Source organism: Oncorhynchus kisutch, unplaced genomic scaffold (assembly GCF_002021735.2).
Source record: "Oncorhynchus kisutch isolate 150728-3 unplaced genomic scaffold, Okis_V2 scaffold601, whole genome shotgun sequence".
Lineage (NCBI taxonomy): Eukaryota > Metazoa > Chordata > Actinopteri > Salmoniformes > Salmonidae > Oncorhynchus > Oncorhynchus kisutch.
The window spans coordinates 347048-362047 of record NW_022262546.1 but is presented as its reverse complement, the minus strand read 5'-3'; the positions used below and the strand labels follow the sequence as shown (position 1 = coordinate 362047).

Genomic DNA, 15000 nt, shown 5'->3' with positions numbered 1-15000 from the left:
AGAAGCAGTATGACTTGTCACTAGTTGTAAACGATGAGAGAGAAGCAGTATGACTTGTCACTAGTTGTAAACGATGAGAGAGAAGCAGTATGACTTGCCACTAGTTGTAAACGATGAGAGAGAAGCAGTATGACTTGCCACTAGTTGAGAGAGAGAAGCAGTATGACTTGTCACTAGTTGTAAACGATGAGAGAGAAGCAGTATGACTTGTCACTAGTTGTAAACGATGAGAGAGAAGCAGTATGACTTGCCACTAGTTGTAAACGATGAGAGAGAAGCAGTATGACTTGCCACTAGTTGAGAGAGAGAAGCAGTATGACTTGTCACTAGTTGTAAACGATGAGAGAGAGCAGTATGACTTGCCACTAGTTGAGAGAGCGAGAGAAGCAGTATGACTTGCCACTAGTTGTAAACGATGAGAGAGAAGCAGTATGACTTGTCACTAGTTGTAAACGATGAGAGAGAAGCAATATGACTTGCCACTAGTTGTAAACGATGAGAGAGAAGCAGTATGACTTGCCACTAGTTGAGAGAGCGAGAGAAGCAGTATGACTTGCCACTAGTTGTAAACGATGAGAGAGAAGCAGTATGACTTGTCACTAGTTGTAAACGATGAGAGAGAAGCAATATGACTTGCCACTAGTTGTAAACGATGAGAGAGAAGCAGTATGACTTGCCACTAGTTGAGAGAGCGAGAGAAGCAGTATGACTTGCCACTAGTTGTAAACGATGAGAGAGAAGCAGTATGACTTGTCACTAGTTGTAAACGATGAGAGAGAAGCAGTATGACTTGCCACTAGTTGTAAACGATGAGAGAGAAGCAGTATGACTTGCCACTAGTTGTAAACGATGAGAGAGAAGCAGTATGACTTGCCACTAGTTGTAAACGATGAGAGAAGCAGTATGACTTGTCACTAGTTGAGAGAGAGAGAAGCAGTATGACTTGTCACTAGTTGTAAACGATGAGAGAGAGAAGCAGTATGACTTGTCACTAGTTGTAAACGATGAGAGAGAGAAGCAGTATGACTTGTCACTAGTTGTAAACGATGAGAGAGAAGCAGTATGACTTGTCACTAGTTGTAAACGATGAGAGAGAAGCAGTATGACTTGCCACTAGTTGTAAACGATGAGAGAGAAGCAGTATGACTTGTCACTAGTTGTAAACGATGAGAGAGAAGCAGTATGACTTGCCACTAGTTGTAAACGATGAGAGAGAAGCAGTATGACTTGCCACTAGTTGTAAACGATGAGAGAGAAGCAGTATGACTTGCCACTAGTTGAGAGAGCGAGAGAAGCAGTATGACTTGCCACTAGTTGTAAACGATGAGAGAGAAGCAGTATGACTTGTCACTAGTTGTAAACGATGAGAGAGAAGCAGTATGACTTGCCACTAGTTGTAAACGATGAGAGAGAAGCAGTATGATTTGCCACTAGTTGTAAACGATGAGAGAGAAGCAGTATGACTTGCCACTAGTTGTAAACGATGAGAGAGAAGCAGTATGACTTGCCACTAGTTGTAAACGATGAGAGAGAAGCAGTATGACTTGCCACTAGTTGAGAGAAGAAGCAGTATGACTTGTCACTAGTTGTAAACGATGAGAGAGAAGCAGTATGACTTGTCACTAGTTGTAAACGATGAGAGAGAAGCAGTATGACTTGTCACTAGTTGTAAACGATGAGAGAGAAGCAGTATGACTTGTCACTAGTTGTAAACGATGAGAGAGAAGCAGTATGACTTGCCACTAGTTGTAAACGATGAGAGAGAAGCAGTATGACTTGCCACTAGTTGAGAGAGAGAAGCAGTATGACTTGTCACTAGTTGTAAACGATGAGAGAGAAGCAGTATGACTTGTCACTAGTTGTAAACGATGAGAGAGAAGCAGTATGACTTGCCACTAGTTGTAAACGATGAGAGAGAAGCAGTATGACTTGCCACTAGTTGAGAGAGAGAAGCAGTATGACTTGTCACTAGTTGTAAACGATGAGAGAGAAGCAGTATGACTTGCCACTAGTTGAGAGAGCGAGAGAAGCAGTATGACTTGCCACTAGTTGTAAACGATGAGAGAGAAGCAGTATGACTTGTCACTAGTTGTAAACGATGAGAGAGAAGCAATATGACTTGCCACTAGTTGTAAACGATGAGAGAGAAGCAGTATGACTTGCCACTAGTTGAGAGAGCGAGAGAAGCAGTATGACTTGCCACTAGTTGTAAACGATGAGAGAGAAGCAGTATGACTTGTCACTAGTTGTAAACGATGAGAGAGAAGCAATATGACTTGCCACTAGTTGTAAACGATGAGAGAGAAGCAGTATGACTTGCCACTAGTTGAGAGAGCGAGAGAAGCAGTATGACTTGCCACTAGTTGTAAACGATGAGAGAGAAGCAGTATGACTTGCCACTAGTTGTAAACGATGAGAGAGAAGCAGTATGACTTGCCACTAGTTGTAAACGATGAGAGAGAAGCAGTATGACTTGCCACTAGTTGTAAACGATGAGAGAGAAGCAGTATGACTTGTCACTAGTTGTAAACGATGAGAGAAGCAGTATGACTTGTCACTAGTTGAGAGAGAGAGAGAAGCAGTATGACTTGTCACTAGTTGTAAACGATGAGAGAGAGAAGCAGTATGACTTGTCACTAGTTGTAAACGATGAGAGAGAGAAGCAGTATGACTTGTCACTAGTTGTAAACGATGAGAGAGAAGCAGTATGACTTGTCACTAGTTGTAAACGATGAGAGAGAAGCAGTATGACTTGCCACTAGTTGTAAACGATGAGAGAGAAGCAGTATGACTTGTCACTAGTTGTAAACGATGAGAGAGAAGCAGTATGACTTGCCACTAGTTGAGAGAGCGAGAGAAGCAGTATGACTTGCCACTAGTTGTAAACGATGAGAGAGAAGCAGTATGACTTGTCACTAGTTGTAAACGATGAGAGAGAAGCAGTATGACTTGCCACTAGTTGAGAGAGCGAGAGAAGCAGTATGACTTGCCACTAGTTGTAAACGATGAGAGAGAAGCAATATGACTTGTCACTAGTTGTAAACGATGAGAGAGAAGCAGTATGACTTGCCACTAGTTGTAAACGATGAGAAGCAATATGACTTGCCACTAGTTGTAAACGATGAGAGAGAAGCAGTATGACTTGCCACTAGTTGAGAGAGCGAGAGAAGCAGTATGACTTGCCACTAGTTGTAAACGATGAGAGAGAAGCAGTATGACTTGTCACTAGTTGTAAACGATGAGAGAGAAGCAGTATGACTTGTCACTAGTTGTAAACGATGAGAGAGAAGCAGTATGACTTGCCACTAGTTGTAAACGATGAGAGAGAAGCAGTATGACTTGCCACTAGTTGAGAGAGAGAAGCAGTATGACTTGTCACTAGTTGTAAACGATGAGAGAGAAGCAGTATGACTTGTCACTAGTTGTAAACGATGAGAGAGAAGCAGTATGACTTGCCACTAGTTGTAAACGATGAGAGAGAAGCAGTATGGACTTGCCACTAGTTGAGAGAGAGAAGCAGTATGACTTGTCACTAGTTGTAAACGATGAGAGAGAAGCAGTATGACTTGCCACTAGTTGAGAGAGCGAGAGAAGCAGTATGACTTGCCACTAGTTGTAAACGATGAGAGAGAAGCAGTATGACTTGTCACTAGTTGTAAACGATGAGAGAGAAGCAATATGACTTGTCACTAGTTGTAAACGATGAGAGAAGCAGTATGACTTGTCACTAGTTGAGAGAGAGAGAAGCAGTATGACTTGTCACTAGTTGTAAACGATGAGAGAGAGAAGCAGTATGACTTGTCACTAGTTGTAAACGATGAGAGAGAGAAGCAGTATGACTTGTCACTAGTTGTAAACGATGAGAGAGAAGCAGTATGACTTGTCACTAGTTGTAAACGATGAGAGAGAAGCAGTATGACTTGCCACTAGTTGTAAACGATGAGAGAGAAGCAGTATGACTTGTCACTAGTTGTAAACGATGAGAGAGAAGCAGTATGACTTGCCACTAGTTGAGAGAGCGAGAGAAGCAGTATGACTTGCCACTAGTTGTAAACGATGAGAGAGAAGCAGTATGACTTGTCACTAGTTGTAAACGATGAGAGAGAAGCAGATAACTTGCCACTAGTTGAGAGAGCGAGAGAAGCAGTATGACTTGCCACTAGTTGTAAACGATGAGAGAGAAGCAATATGACTTGTCACTAGTTGTAAACGATGAGAGAGAAGCAGTATGACTTGTCACTAGTTGTAAACGATGAGAGAGAAGCAGTATGACTTGCCACTAGTTGTAAACGATGAGAGAGAAGCAGTATGATTTGCCACTAGTTGTAAACGATGAGAGAGAAGCAGTATGACTTGCCACTAGTTGTAAACGATGAGAGAGAAGCAGTATGACTTGCCACTAGTTGTAAACGATGAGAGAGAAGCAGTATGACTTGCCACTAGTTGAGAGAAAGAAGCAGTATGACTTGTCACTAGTTGTAAACGATGAGAGAGAAGCAGTATGACTTGTCACTAGTTGTAAACGATGAGAGAGAAGCAGTATGACTTGTCACTAGTTGTAAACGATGAGAGAGAAGCAGTATGACTTGTCACTAGTTGTAAACGATGAGAGAGAAGCAGTATGACTTGCCACTAGTTGTAAACGATGAGAGAGAAGCAGTATGACTTGCCACTAGTTGAGAGAGAGAAGCAGTATGACTTGTCACTAGTTGTAAACGATGAGAGAGAAGCAGTATGACTTGTCACTAGTTGTAAACGATGAGAGAGAAGCAGTATGACTTGCCACTAGTTGTAAACGATGAGAGAGAAGCAGTATGACTTGCCACTAGTTGAGAGAGAGAAGCAGTATGACTTGTCACTAGTTGTAAACGATGAGAGAGAAGCAGTATGACTTGCCACTAGTTGAGAGAGCGAGAGAAGCAGTATGACTTGCCACTAGTTGTAAACGATGAGAGAGAAGCAGTATGACTTGTCACTAGTTGTAAACGATGAGAGAGAAGCAATATGACTTGCCACTAGTTGTAAACGATGAGAGAGAAGCAGTATGACTTGCCACTAGTTGAGAGAGCGAGAGAAGCAGTATGACTTGCCACTAGTTGTAAACGATGAGAGAGAAGCAGTATGACTTGTCACTAGTTGTAAACGATGAGAGAGAAGCAATATGACTTGCCACTAGTTGTAAACGATGAGAGAGAAGCAGTATGACTTGCCACTAGTTGAGAGAGCGAGAGAAGCAGTATGACTTGCCACTAGTTGTAAACGATGAGAGAGAAGCAGTATGACTTGTCACTAGTTGTAAACGATGAGAGAGAAGCAGTATGACTTGCCACTAGTTGTAAACGATGAGAGAGAAGCAGTATGACTTGCCACTAGTTGTAAACGATGAGAGAGAAGCAGTATGACTTGCCACTAGTTGTAAACGATGAGAGAAGCAGTATGACTTGTCACTAGTTGAGAGAGAGAGAAGCAGTATGACTTGTCACTAGTTGTAAACGATGAGAGAGAGAAGCAGTATGACTTGTCACTAGTTGTAAACGATGAGAGAGAGAAGCAGTATGACTTGTCACTAGTTGTAAACGATGAGAGAGAAGCAGTATGACTTGTCACTAGTTGTAAACGATGAGAGAGAAGCAGTATGACTTGCCACTAGTTGTAAACGATGAGAGAGAAGCAGTATGACTTGTCACTAGTTGTAAACGATGAGAGAGAAGCAGTATGACTTGCCACTAGTTGTAAACGATGAGAGAGAAGCAGTATGACTTGCCACTAGTTGTAAACGATGAGAGAGAAGCAGTATGACTTGCCACTAGTTGAGAGAGCGAGAGAAGCAGTATGACTTGCCACTAGTTGTAAACGATGAGAGAGAAGCAGTATGACTTGTCACTAGTTGTAAACGATGAGAGAGAAGCAGTATGACTTGCCACTAGTTGTAAACGATGAGAGAGAAGCAGTATGATTTGCCACTAGTTGTAAACGATGAGAGAGAAGCAGTATGACTTGCCACTAGTTGTAAACGATGAGAGAGAAGCAGTATGACTTGCCACTAGTTGTAAACGATGAGAGAGAAGCAGTATGACTTGCCACTAGTTGAGAGAAAGAAGCAGTATGACTTGTCACTAGTTGTAAACGATGAGAGAGAAGCAGTATGACTTGTCACTAGTTGTAAACGATGAGAGAGAAGCAGTATGACTTGTCACTAGTTGTAAACGATGAGAGAGAAGCAGTATGACTTGTCACTAGTTGTAAACGATGAGAGAGAAGCAGTATGACTTGCCACTAGTTGTAAACGATGAGAGAGAAGCAGTATGACTTGCCACTAGTTGAGAGAGAGAAGCAGTATGACTTGTCACTAGTTGTAAACGATGAGAGAGAAGCAGTATGACTTGTCACTAGTTGTAAACGATGAGAGAGAAGCAGTATGACTTGCCACTAGTTGTAAACGATGAGAGAGAAGCAGTATGACTTGCCACTAGTTGAGAGAGAGAAGCAGTATGACTTGTCACTAGTTGTAAACGATGAGAGAGAAGCAGTATGACTTGCCACTAGTTGAGAGAGCGAGAGAAGCAGTATGACTTGCCACTAGTTGTAAACGATGAGAGAGAAGCAGTATGACTTGTCACTAGTTGTAAACGATGAGAGAGAAGCAATATGACTTGCCACTAGTTGTAAACGATGAGAGAGAAGCAGTATGACTTGCCACTAGTTGAGAGAGCGAGAGAAGCAGTATGACTTGCCACTAGTTGTAAACGATGAGAGAGAAGCAGTATGACTTGTCACTAGTTGTAAACGATGAGAGAGAAGCAATATGACTTGCCACTAGTTGTAAACGATGAGAGAGAAGCAGTATGACTTGCCACTAGTTGAGAGAGCGAGAGAAGCAGTATGACTTGCCACTAGTTGTAAACGATGAGAGAGAAGCAGTATGACTTGCCACTAGTTGTAAACGATGAGAGAGAAGCAGTATGACTTGCCACTAGTTGTAAACGATGAGAGAGAAGCAGTATGACTTGCCACTAGTTGTAAACGATGAGAGAGAAGCAGTATGACTTGTCACTAGTTGTAAACGATGAGAGAAGCAGTATGACTTGTCACTAGTTGAGAGAGAGAGAGAAGCAGTATGACTTGTCACTAGTTGTAAACGATGAGAGAGAGAAGCAGTATGACTTGTCACTAGTTGTAAACGATGAGAGAGAGAAGCAGTATGACTTGTCACTAGTTGTAAACGATGAGAGAGAAGCAGTATGACTTGTCACTAGTTGTAAACGATGAGAGAGAAGCAGTATGACTTGCCACTAGTTGTAAACGATGAGAGAGAAGCAGTATGACTTGTCACTAGTTGTAAACGATGAGAGAGAAGCAGTATGACTTGCCACTAGTTGAGAGAGCGAGAGAAGCAGTATGACTTGCCACTAGTTGTAAACGATGAGAGAGAAGCAGTATGACTTGTCACTAGTTGTAAACGATGAGAGAGAAGCAGTATGACTTGCCACTAGTTGAGAGAGCGAGAGAAGCAGTATGACTTGCCACTAGTTGTAAACGATGAGAGAGAAGCAATATGACTTGTCACTAGTTGTAAACGATGAGAGAGAAGCAGTATGACTTGCCACTAGTTGTAAACGATGAGAAGCAATATGACTTGCCACTAGTTGTAAACGATGAGAGAGAAGCAGTATGACTTGCCACTAGTTGAGAGAGCGAGAGAAGCAGTATGACTTGCCACTAGTTGTAAACGATGAGAGAGAAGCAGTATGACTTGTCACTAGTTGTAAACGATGAGAGAGAAGCAGTATGACTTGTCACTAGTTGTAAACGATGAGAGAGAAGCAGTATGACTTGCCACTAGTTGTAAACGATGAGAGAGAAGCAGTATGACTTGCCACTAGTTGAGAGAGAGAAGCAGTATGACTTGTCACTAGTTGTAAACGATGAGAGAGAAGCAGTATGACTTGTCACTAGTTGTAAACGATGAGAGAGAAGCAGTATGACTTGCCACTAGTTGTAAACGATGAGAGAGAAGCAGTATGACTTGCCACTAGTTGAGAGAGAGAAGCAGTATGACTTGTCACTAGTTTGTAAACGATGAGAGAGAAGCAGTATGACTTGCCACTAGTTGAGAGAGCGAGAGAAGCAGTATGACTTGCCACTAGTTGTAAACGATGAGAGAGAAGCAGTATGACTTGTCACTAGTTGTAAACGATGAGAGAGAAGCAATATGACTTGTCACTAGTTGTAAACGATGAGGAGAAGCAGTATGACTTGTCACTAGTTGAGAGAGAGAGAAGCAGTATGACTTGTCACTAGTTGTAACGATGAGAGAGAGAAGCAGTATGACTTGTCACTAGTTGTAAACGATGAGAGAGAGAAGCAGTATGACTTGTCACTAGTTGTAAACGATGAGAGAGAAGCAGTATGACTTGTCACTAGTTGTAAACGATGAGAGAGAAGCAGTATGACTTGCCACTAGTTGTAAACGATGAGAGAGAAGCAGTATGACTTGTCACTAGTTGTAAACGATGAGAGAGAAGCAGTATGACTTGCCACTAGTTGAGAGAGCGAGAGAAGCAGTATGACTTGCCACTAGTTGTAAACGATGAGAGAGAAGCAGTATGACTTGTCACTAGTTGTAAACGATGAGAGAGAAGCAGATAACTTGCCACTAGTTGAGAGAGCGAGAGAAGCAGTATGACTTGCCACTAGTTGTAAACGATGAGAGAGAAGCAATATGACTTGTCACTAGTTGTAAACGATGAGAGAGAAGCAGTATGACTTGCCACTAGTTGTAAACGATGAGAAGCAATATGACTTGCCACTAGTTGTAAACGATGAGAGAGAAGCAGTATGACTTGCCACTAGTTGAGAGAGCGAGAGAAGCAGTATGACTTGTCACTAGTTGTAAACGATGAGAGAGAAGCAGTATGACTTGCCACTAGTTGAGAGAGCGAGAGAAGCAGTATGACTTGCCACTAGTTGTAAACGATGAGAGAGAAGCAGTATGATTTGCCACTAGTTGTAAACGATGAGAGAGAAGCAGTATGACTTGCCACTAGTTGTAAACGATGAGAGAGAAGCAGTATGACTTGCCACTAGTTGTAAACGATGAGAGAGAAGCAGTATGACTTGCCACTAGTTGAGAGAAAGAAGCAGTATGACTTGTCACTAGTTGTAAACGATGAGAGAGAAGCAGTATGACTTGTCACTAGTTGTAAACGATGAGAGAGAAGCAGTATGACTTGTCACTAGTTGTAAACGATGAGAGAGAAGCAGTATGACTTGTCACTAGTTGTAAACGATGAGAGAGAAGCAGTATGACTTGCCACTAGTTGTAAACGATGAGAGAGAAGCAGTATGACTTGCCACTAGTTGAGAGAGAGAAGCAGTATGACTTGTCACTAGTTGTAAACGATGAGAGAGAAGCAGTATGACTTGCCACTAGTTGAGAGAGCGAGAGAAGCAGTATGACTTGCCACTAGTTGTAAACAATGAGAGAGAAGCAGTATGACTTGTCACTAGTTGTAAACGATGAGAGAGAAGCAGTATGACTTGCCACTAGTTGAGAGAGCGAGAGAAGCAGTATGACTTGCCACTAGTTGTAAACGATGAGAGAGAAGCAATATGACTTGTCACTAGTTGTAAACGATGAGAGAGAAGCAGTATGACTTGCCACTAGTTGTAAACGATGAGAAGCAATATGACTTGCCACTAGTTGTAAACGATGAGAGAGAAGCAGTATGACTTGCCACTAGTTGAGAGAGCGAGAGAAGCAGTATGACTTGCCACTAGTTGTAAACGATGAGAGAGAAGCAGTATGACTTGTCACTAGTTGTAAACGATGAGAGAGAAGCAGTATGACTTGTCACTAGTTGTAAACGATGAGAGAGAAGCAGTATGACTTGCCACTAGTTGTAAACGATGAGAGAGAAGCAGTATGACTTGCCACTAGTTGAGAGAGAGAAGCAGTATGACTTGTCACTAGTTGTAAACGATGAGAGAGAAGCAGTATGACTTGTCACTAGTTGTAAACGATGAGAGAGAAGCAGTATGACTTGCCACTAGTTGTAAACGATGAGAGAGAAGCAGTATGACTTGCCACTAGTTGAGAGAGAGAAGCAGTATGACTTGTCACTAGTTGTAAACGATGAGAGAGAAGCAGTATGACTTGCCACTAGTTGAGAGAGCGAGAGAAGCAGTATGACTTGCCACTAGTTGTAAACGATGAGAGAGAAGCAGTATGACTTGTCACTAGTTGTAAACGATGAGAGAGAAGCAATATGACTTGTCACTAGTTGTAAACGATGAGAGAAGCAGTATGACTTGTCACTAGTTGAGAGAGAGAGAAGCAGTATGACTTGTCACTAGTTGTAAACGATGAGAGAGAGAAGCAGTATGACTTGTCACTAGTTGTAAACGATGAGAGAGAGAAGCAGTATGACTTGTCACTAGTTGTAAACGATGAGAGAGAAGCAGTATGACTTGTCACTAGTTGTAAACGATGAGAGAGAAGCAGTATGACTTGCCACTAGTTGTAAACGATGAGAGAGAAGCAGTATGACTTGTCACTAGTTGTAAACGATGAGAGAGAAGCAGTATGACTTGCCACTAGTTGAGAGAGCGAGAGAAGCAGTATGACTTGCCACTAGTTGTAAACGATGAGAGAGAAGCAGTATGACTTGTCACTAGTTGTAAACGATGAGAGAGAAGCAGATAACTTGCCACTAGTTGAGAGAGCGAGAGAAGCAGTATGACTTGCCACTAGTTGTAAACGATGAGAGAGAAGCAATATGACTTGTCACTAGTTGTAAACGATGAGAGAGAAGCAGTATGACTTGCCACTAGTTGTAAACGATGAGAAGCAATATGACTTGCCACTAGTTGTAAACGATGAGAGAGAAGCAGTATGACTTGCCACTAGTTGAGAGAGCGAGAGAAGCAGTATGACTTGCCACTAGTTGTAAACGATGAGAGAGAAGCAGTATGACTTGTCACTAGTTGTAAACGATGAGAGAGAAGCAGTATGACTTGCCACTAGTTGAGAGAGCGAGAGAAGCAGTATGACTTGCCACTAGTTGTAAACGATGAGAGAGAAGCAGTATGATTTGCCACTAGTTGTAAACGATGAGAGAGAAGCAGTATGACTTGCCACTAGTTGTAAACGATGAGAGAGAAGCAGTATGACTTGCCACTAGTTGTAAACGATGAGAGAGAAGCAGTATGACTTGCCACTAGTTGAGAGAAAGAAGCAGTATGACTTGTCACTAGTTGTAAACGATGAGAGAGAAGCAGTATGACTTGTCACTAGTTGTAAACGATGAGAGAGAAGCAGTATGACTTGTCACTAGTTGTAACGATGAGAGGAAGAAGCAGTATGACTTGTCACTAGTTGTACACGATGAGAGAGAAGCAGTATGGACTTGCCACTAGTTGTAAACGATGAGAGAGAAGCAGTATGACTTGCCACTAGTTGAGAGAGAGAAGCAGTATGACTTGTCACTAGTTGTAAACGATGAGAGAGAAGCAGTATGACTTGTCACTAGTTGTAAACGATGAGAGAGAAGCAGTATGACTTGCCACTAGTTGTAAACGATGAGAGAGAAGCAGTATGACTTGCCACTAGTTGAGAGAGAAGCAGTATGACTTGTCACTAGTTGTAAACGATGAGAGAGAAGCAGTATGACTTGCCACTAGTTGAGAGAGCGAGAGAAGCAGTATGACTTGCCACTAGTTGTAAACGATGAGAGAGAAGCAGTATGACTTGTCACTAGTTGTAAACGATGAGAGAGAAGCAGTATGACTTGCCACTAGTTGAGAGAGCGAGAGAAGGCAGTATGACTTGCCACTAGTTGTAAACGATGAGAGAGAAGCAGTATGACTTGCCACTAGTTGTAAACGATGAGAGAGAAACAATATGACTTGCCACTAGTTGTAACGATGAGAGAGAAGCAGTATGACTTGCCACTAGGTTGAGAGAGCGAAAGAAGCAGTATGACTTGCCACTAGTGTAAACGATGAGAGAGAAGCAGTATGACTTGCCACTAGTTGTAAACGATGAGAGAGAAGCAGTATGACTTGCCACTAGTTGAGAGAGGAGAAGCAGTATGACTTGTCACTAGTTGTAAACGATGAGAGAGAAGCAGTATGACTTGCCACTAGTTGTAAACGATGAGAGAGAAGCAGTATGATTTGTCACTAGTTGTAAACGATGAGAGAGAAGCAGTATGACTTGCCACTAGTTTGTAAACGATGAGAGAGAAGCAGTATGACTTGCCACTAGTTGAGAGAGAGAAGCAGTATGACTTGTCACTAGTTGTAAACGATGAGAGAGAAGCAGTATGACTTGTCACTAGTTGAGAGAGAGAGAAGCAGTATGACTTGTCACTAGTTGTAAACTATGAGAGAGAAGCATTATGACTTGCCACTAGTTGTAAACGATGAGAGAGAAGCAGTATGACTTGCCACTAGTTGTAACGATGAGAGAGAAGCAGTATGACTTGCCACTAGTTGTAAACGATGAGAGAGAAGCAGTATGACTTGCCACTAGTTGTAAACGATGAGAGAGAAGCAGTATGACTGCCACTAGTTGTAAACGATGAGAGAGAAGCAATATGACTTGCCACTAGTTGTAAACGATGAGAGAAGCAGTATGACTTGCCACTAGTTGAGAGAGCGAGAGAAGCAGTATGACTTGCCACTAGTTGTAAACGATGAGAGAGAAGCAGTATGACTTGTCACTAGTTGTAAATGATGAGAGAGAAGCAGTATGACTTGTCACTAGTTGTAACGATGAGAGAGAAGCAGTATGACTTGTCACTAGTTGTAAATGATGAGAGAGAAGCAGTATGACTTGCCACTAGTTGTAAACGATGAGAGAGAAGCAGTATGACTTGTCACTAGTTGTAAACGATGAGAGAGAAGCAGTATGACTTGTCACTAGTTGTAAAACAATGAGAGAGAAGCAGTGTGACTTGTCACTAGTTGTAAACAATGAGAGAGAAGCAGTATGACTTGTCACTAGTTGTAAACGATGAGAGAGAAGCAGTATGACTTGCCACTAGTTGAGAGAGAGAAGCAGTATGACTTGTCACTAGTTGTAAACGATGAGAGAGAAGCAGTATGACTTGTCACTAGTTGAGAGAGAGAGAGAAGCAGTATGACTTGCCACTAGTTGTAAACGATGAGGAGAGAAGCAGTATGACTTATCACTAGTTGTAAACGATGAGAGAGAAGCAGTATGACTTGTCACTAGTTGAGAGAGAAGCAGTATGACTTGCCACTAGTTGTAAACGATGAGAGAGAAGCAGTAGGACTTGTCACTAGTTGTAAACGATGAGAGAGAGCAGTATGACTTGTCACTAGTTGTAAACGATGAGAGAGAGAAGCAGTATGCTTTGTCAACTAGTTGAGAGAGAGAAGCAGTATGACTTGTCACTAGTTGTAAATGATGAGAGAGAAGCAGTATGACTTGTCACTAGTTGTAAACGATGAGAGAGAGAAGCAGTATGACTTGCCACTAGTTGTAAACGATGATAGAGAAGCAGTATGACTTGTCACTAGTTGTAAACGATGAAAGAGAAGCAGTATGACTTGTCACTAGTTGTAAACGATGAGAGAGAGAAGCATTATGACTTGCCACTAGTTGTAAACTATGAGAGAGAAGCAGTATGACTTGCCACTAGTTGTAAACGATGAGAGAAAAGCAGTATGACTTGTCACTAGTTGAGAGAGAGAGAAGCAGTATGACTTGCCACTAGTTGTAAACTATGAGAGAGAAGCAGTATGACTTGCCACTAGTTGTAAACTATGAGAGAGAAGCAGTATGACTTGCCACTAGTTGTAAACTATGAGAGAGAAGCAGTATGACTTGCCACTAGTTGTAAACTATGAGAGAGAAGCAGTATGACTTGCCACTAGTTGTAAACTATGAGAGAGAAGCAGTATGACTTGCCACTAGTTGTAAACTATGAGAGAGAAGCAGTATGACTTGCCACTAGTTGTAAACTATGAGAGAGAAGCAGTATGACTTGCCACTAGTTGTAAACGATGAGAGAAAAGCAGAATGACTTGTCCACTAGTTGTAAACGATGAGGCTGTATGCTCCTTCCTGTGTTCTCTCTCTCTCACTGTGTGTTATTCTGACCACCAGGGACAGGCCTCTGCAAAACGACAAGGAAAATTTAAAAAGGTACTGATGACCTAGAAATCACTCTGTCAAATCCTCAAAAGGAAAATGGTGTTTTATGTTGTGAATCACTGTGGGGAAGAATGAAGATATTTTCTAGCCCCAACATGTAAATATATTTCTACTGGCCAAAGTTAGACAAGGTTCATTTCCTCTGGTGGTGAATATAGCAGCGCAGCTGTGTTCTGTCACCATGACAACGCATTCTAACTGACAAGGGATTGGACAGACAGGCAGGGGGGGGGGAAGTGTTGTAGAGGCTTATGGGTAATGTAGTCCTAGAGGCTGTCAGTGTGTTAACCAGTGGTTTTATCTTTCTCATCAAGGACATTGTGCCAGTGGTCTATCACCTCATCCCTGCACCCAACAAGACCAAGAATGGAGCGAAGGAGGGAGCGAAGGAGGGGGCGAAGGAGGGAGCGAAGGAGGGGGCGAAGGAGGGGCGAAGGAGGGGGCGAAGGAGGGAGCGAAGGAGGGAGCGAAGGAGAAGGATGTGAAGGAGGAGTTTGAAGAGGCTCTCAGAGACCTGAAGATACAGTGGATGACCAAGTCAGTCTCTCTCTGTCTGTTTGGGTCTCTCTACCTGCTGTCAGTCTCTCTCTGTCTGTTTGGGTCTCTCTACCTGCTGTCAGTCTCTCTACCTGCTGTCAGTCTCTCTGTCTGTTTGGGTCTCTCTACTTTGCTGTCAGTCTCTCTCTGTATGTTGGGTCTCTCTACCTGCTGTCTGTTTGGGTCTCTCTACCGGCTGTCAGTCTCTCTGTCTGTTTGGGTCTCTCTACTTGCTGTCAGTCTCTCTCTGTCTGTTTGGGTCTCTCTACCTGCTGTCT

The 15000-nt window shown here is 42.4% G+C and overlaps 1 pseudogene; it reads left to right on the top strand.

The window, feature by feature from the left end:
* LOC109887444 (tripeptidyl-peptidase 2-like) overlaps positions 1–15000 on the top strand; it is a 35555-nt pseudogene that overhangs the window by 14790 nt on the left and 5765 nt on the right.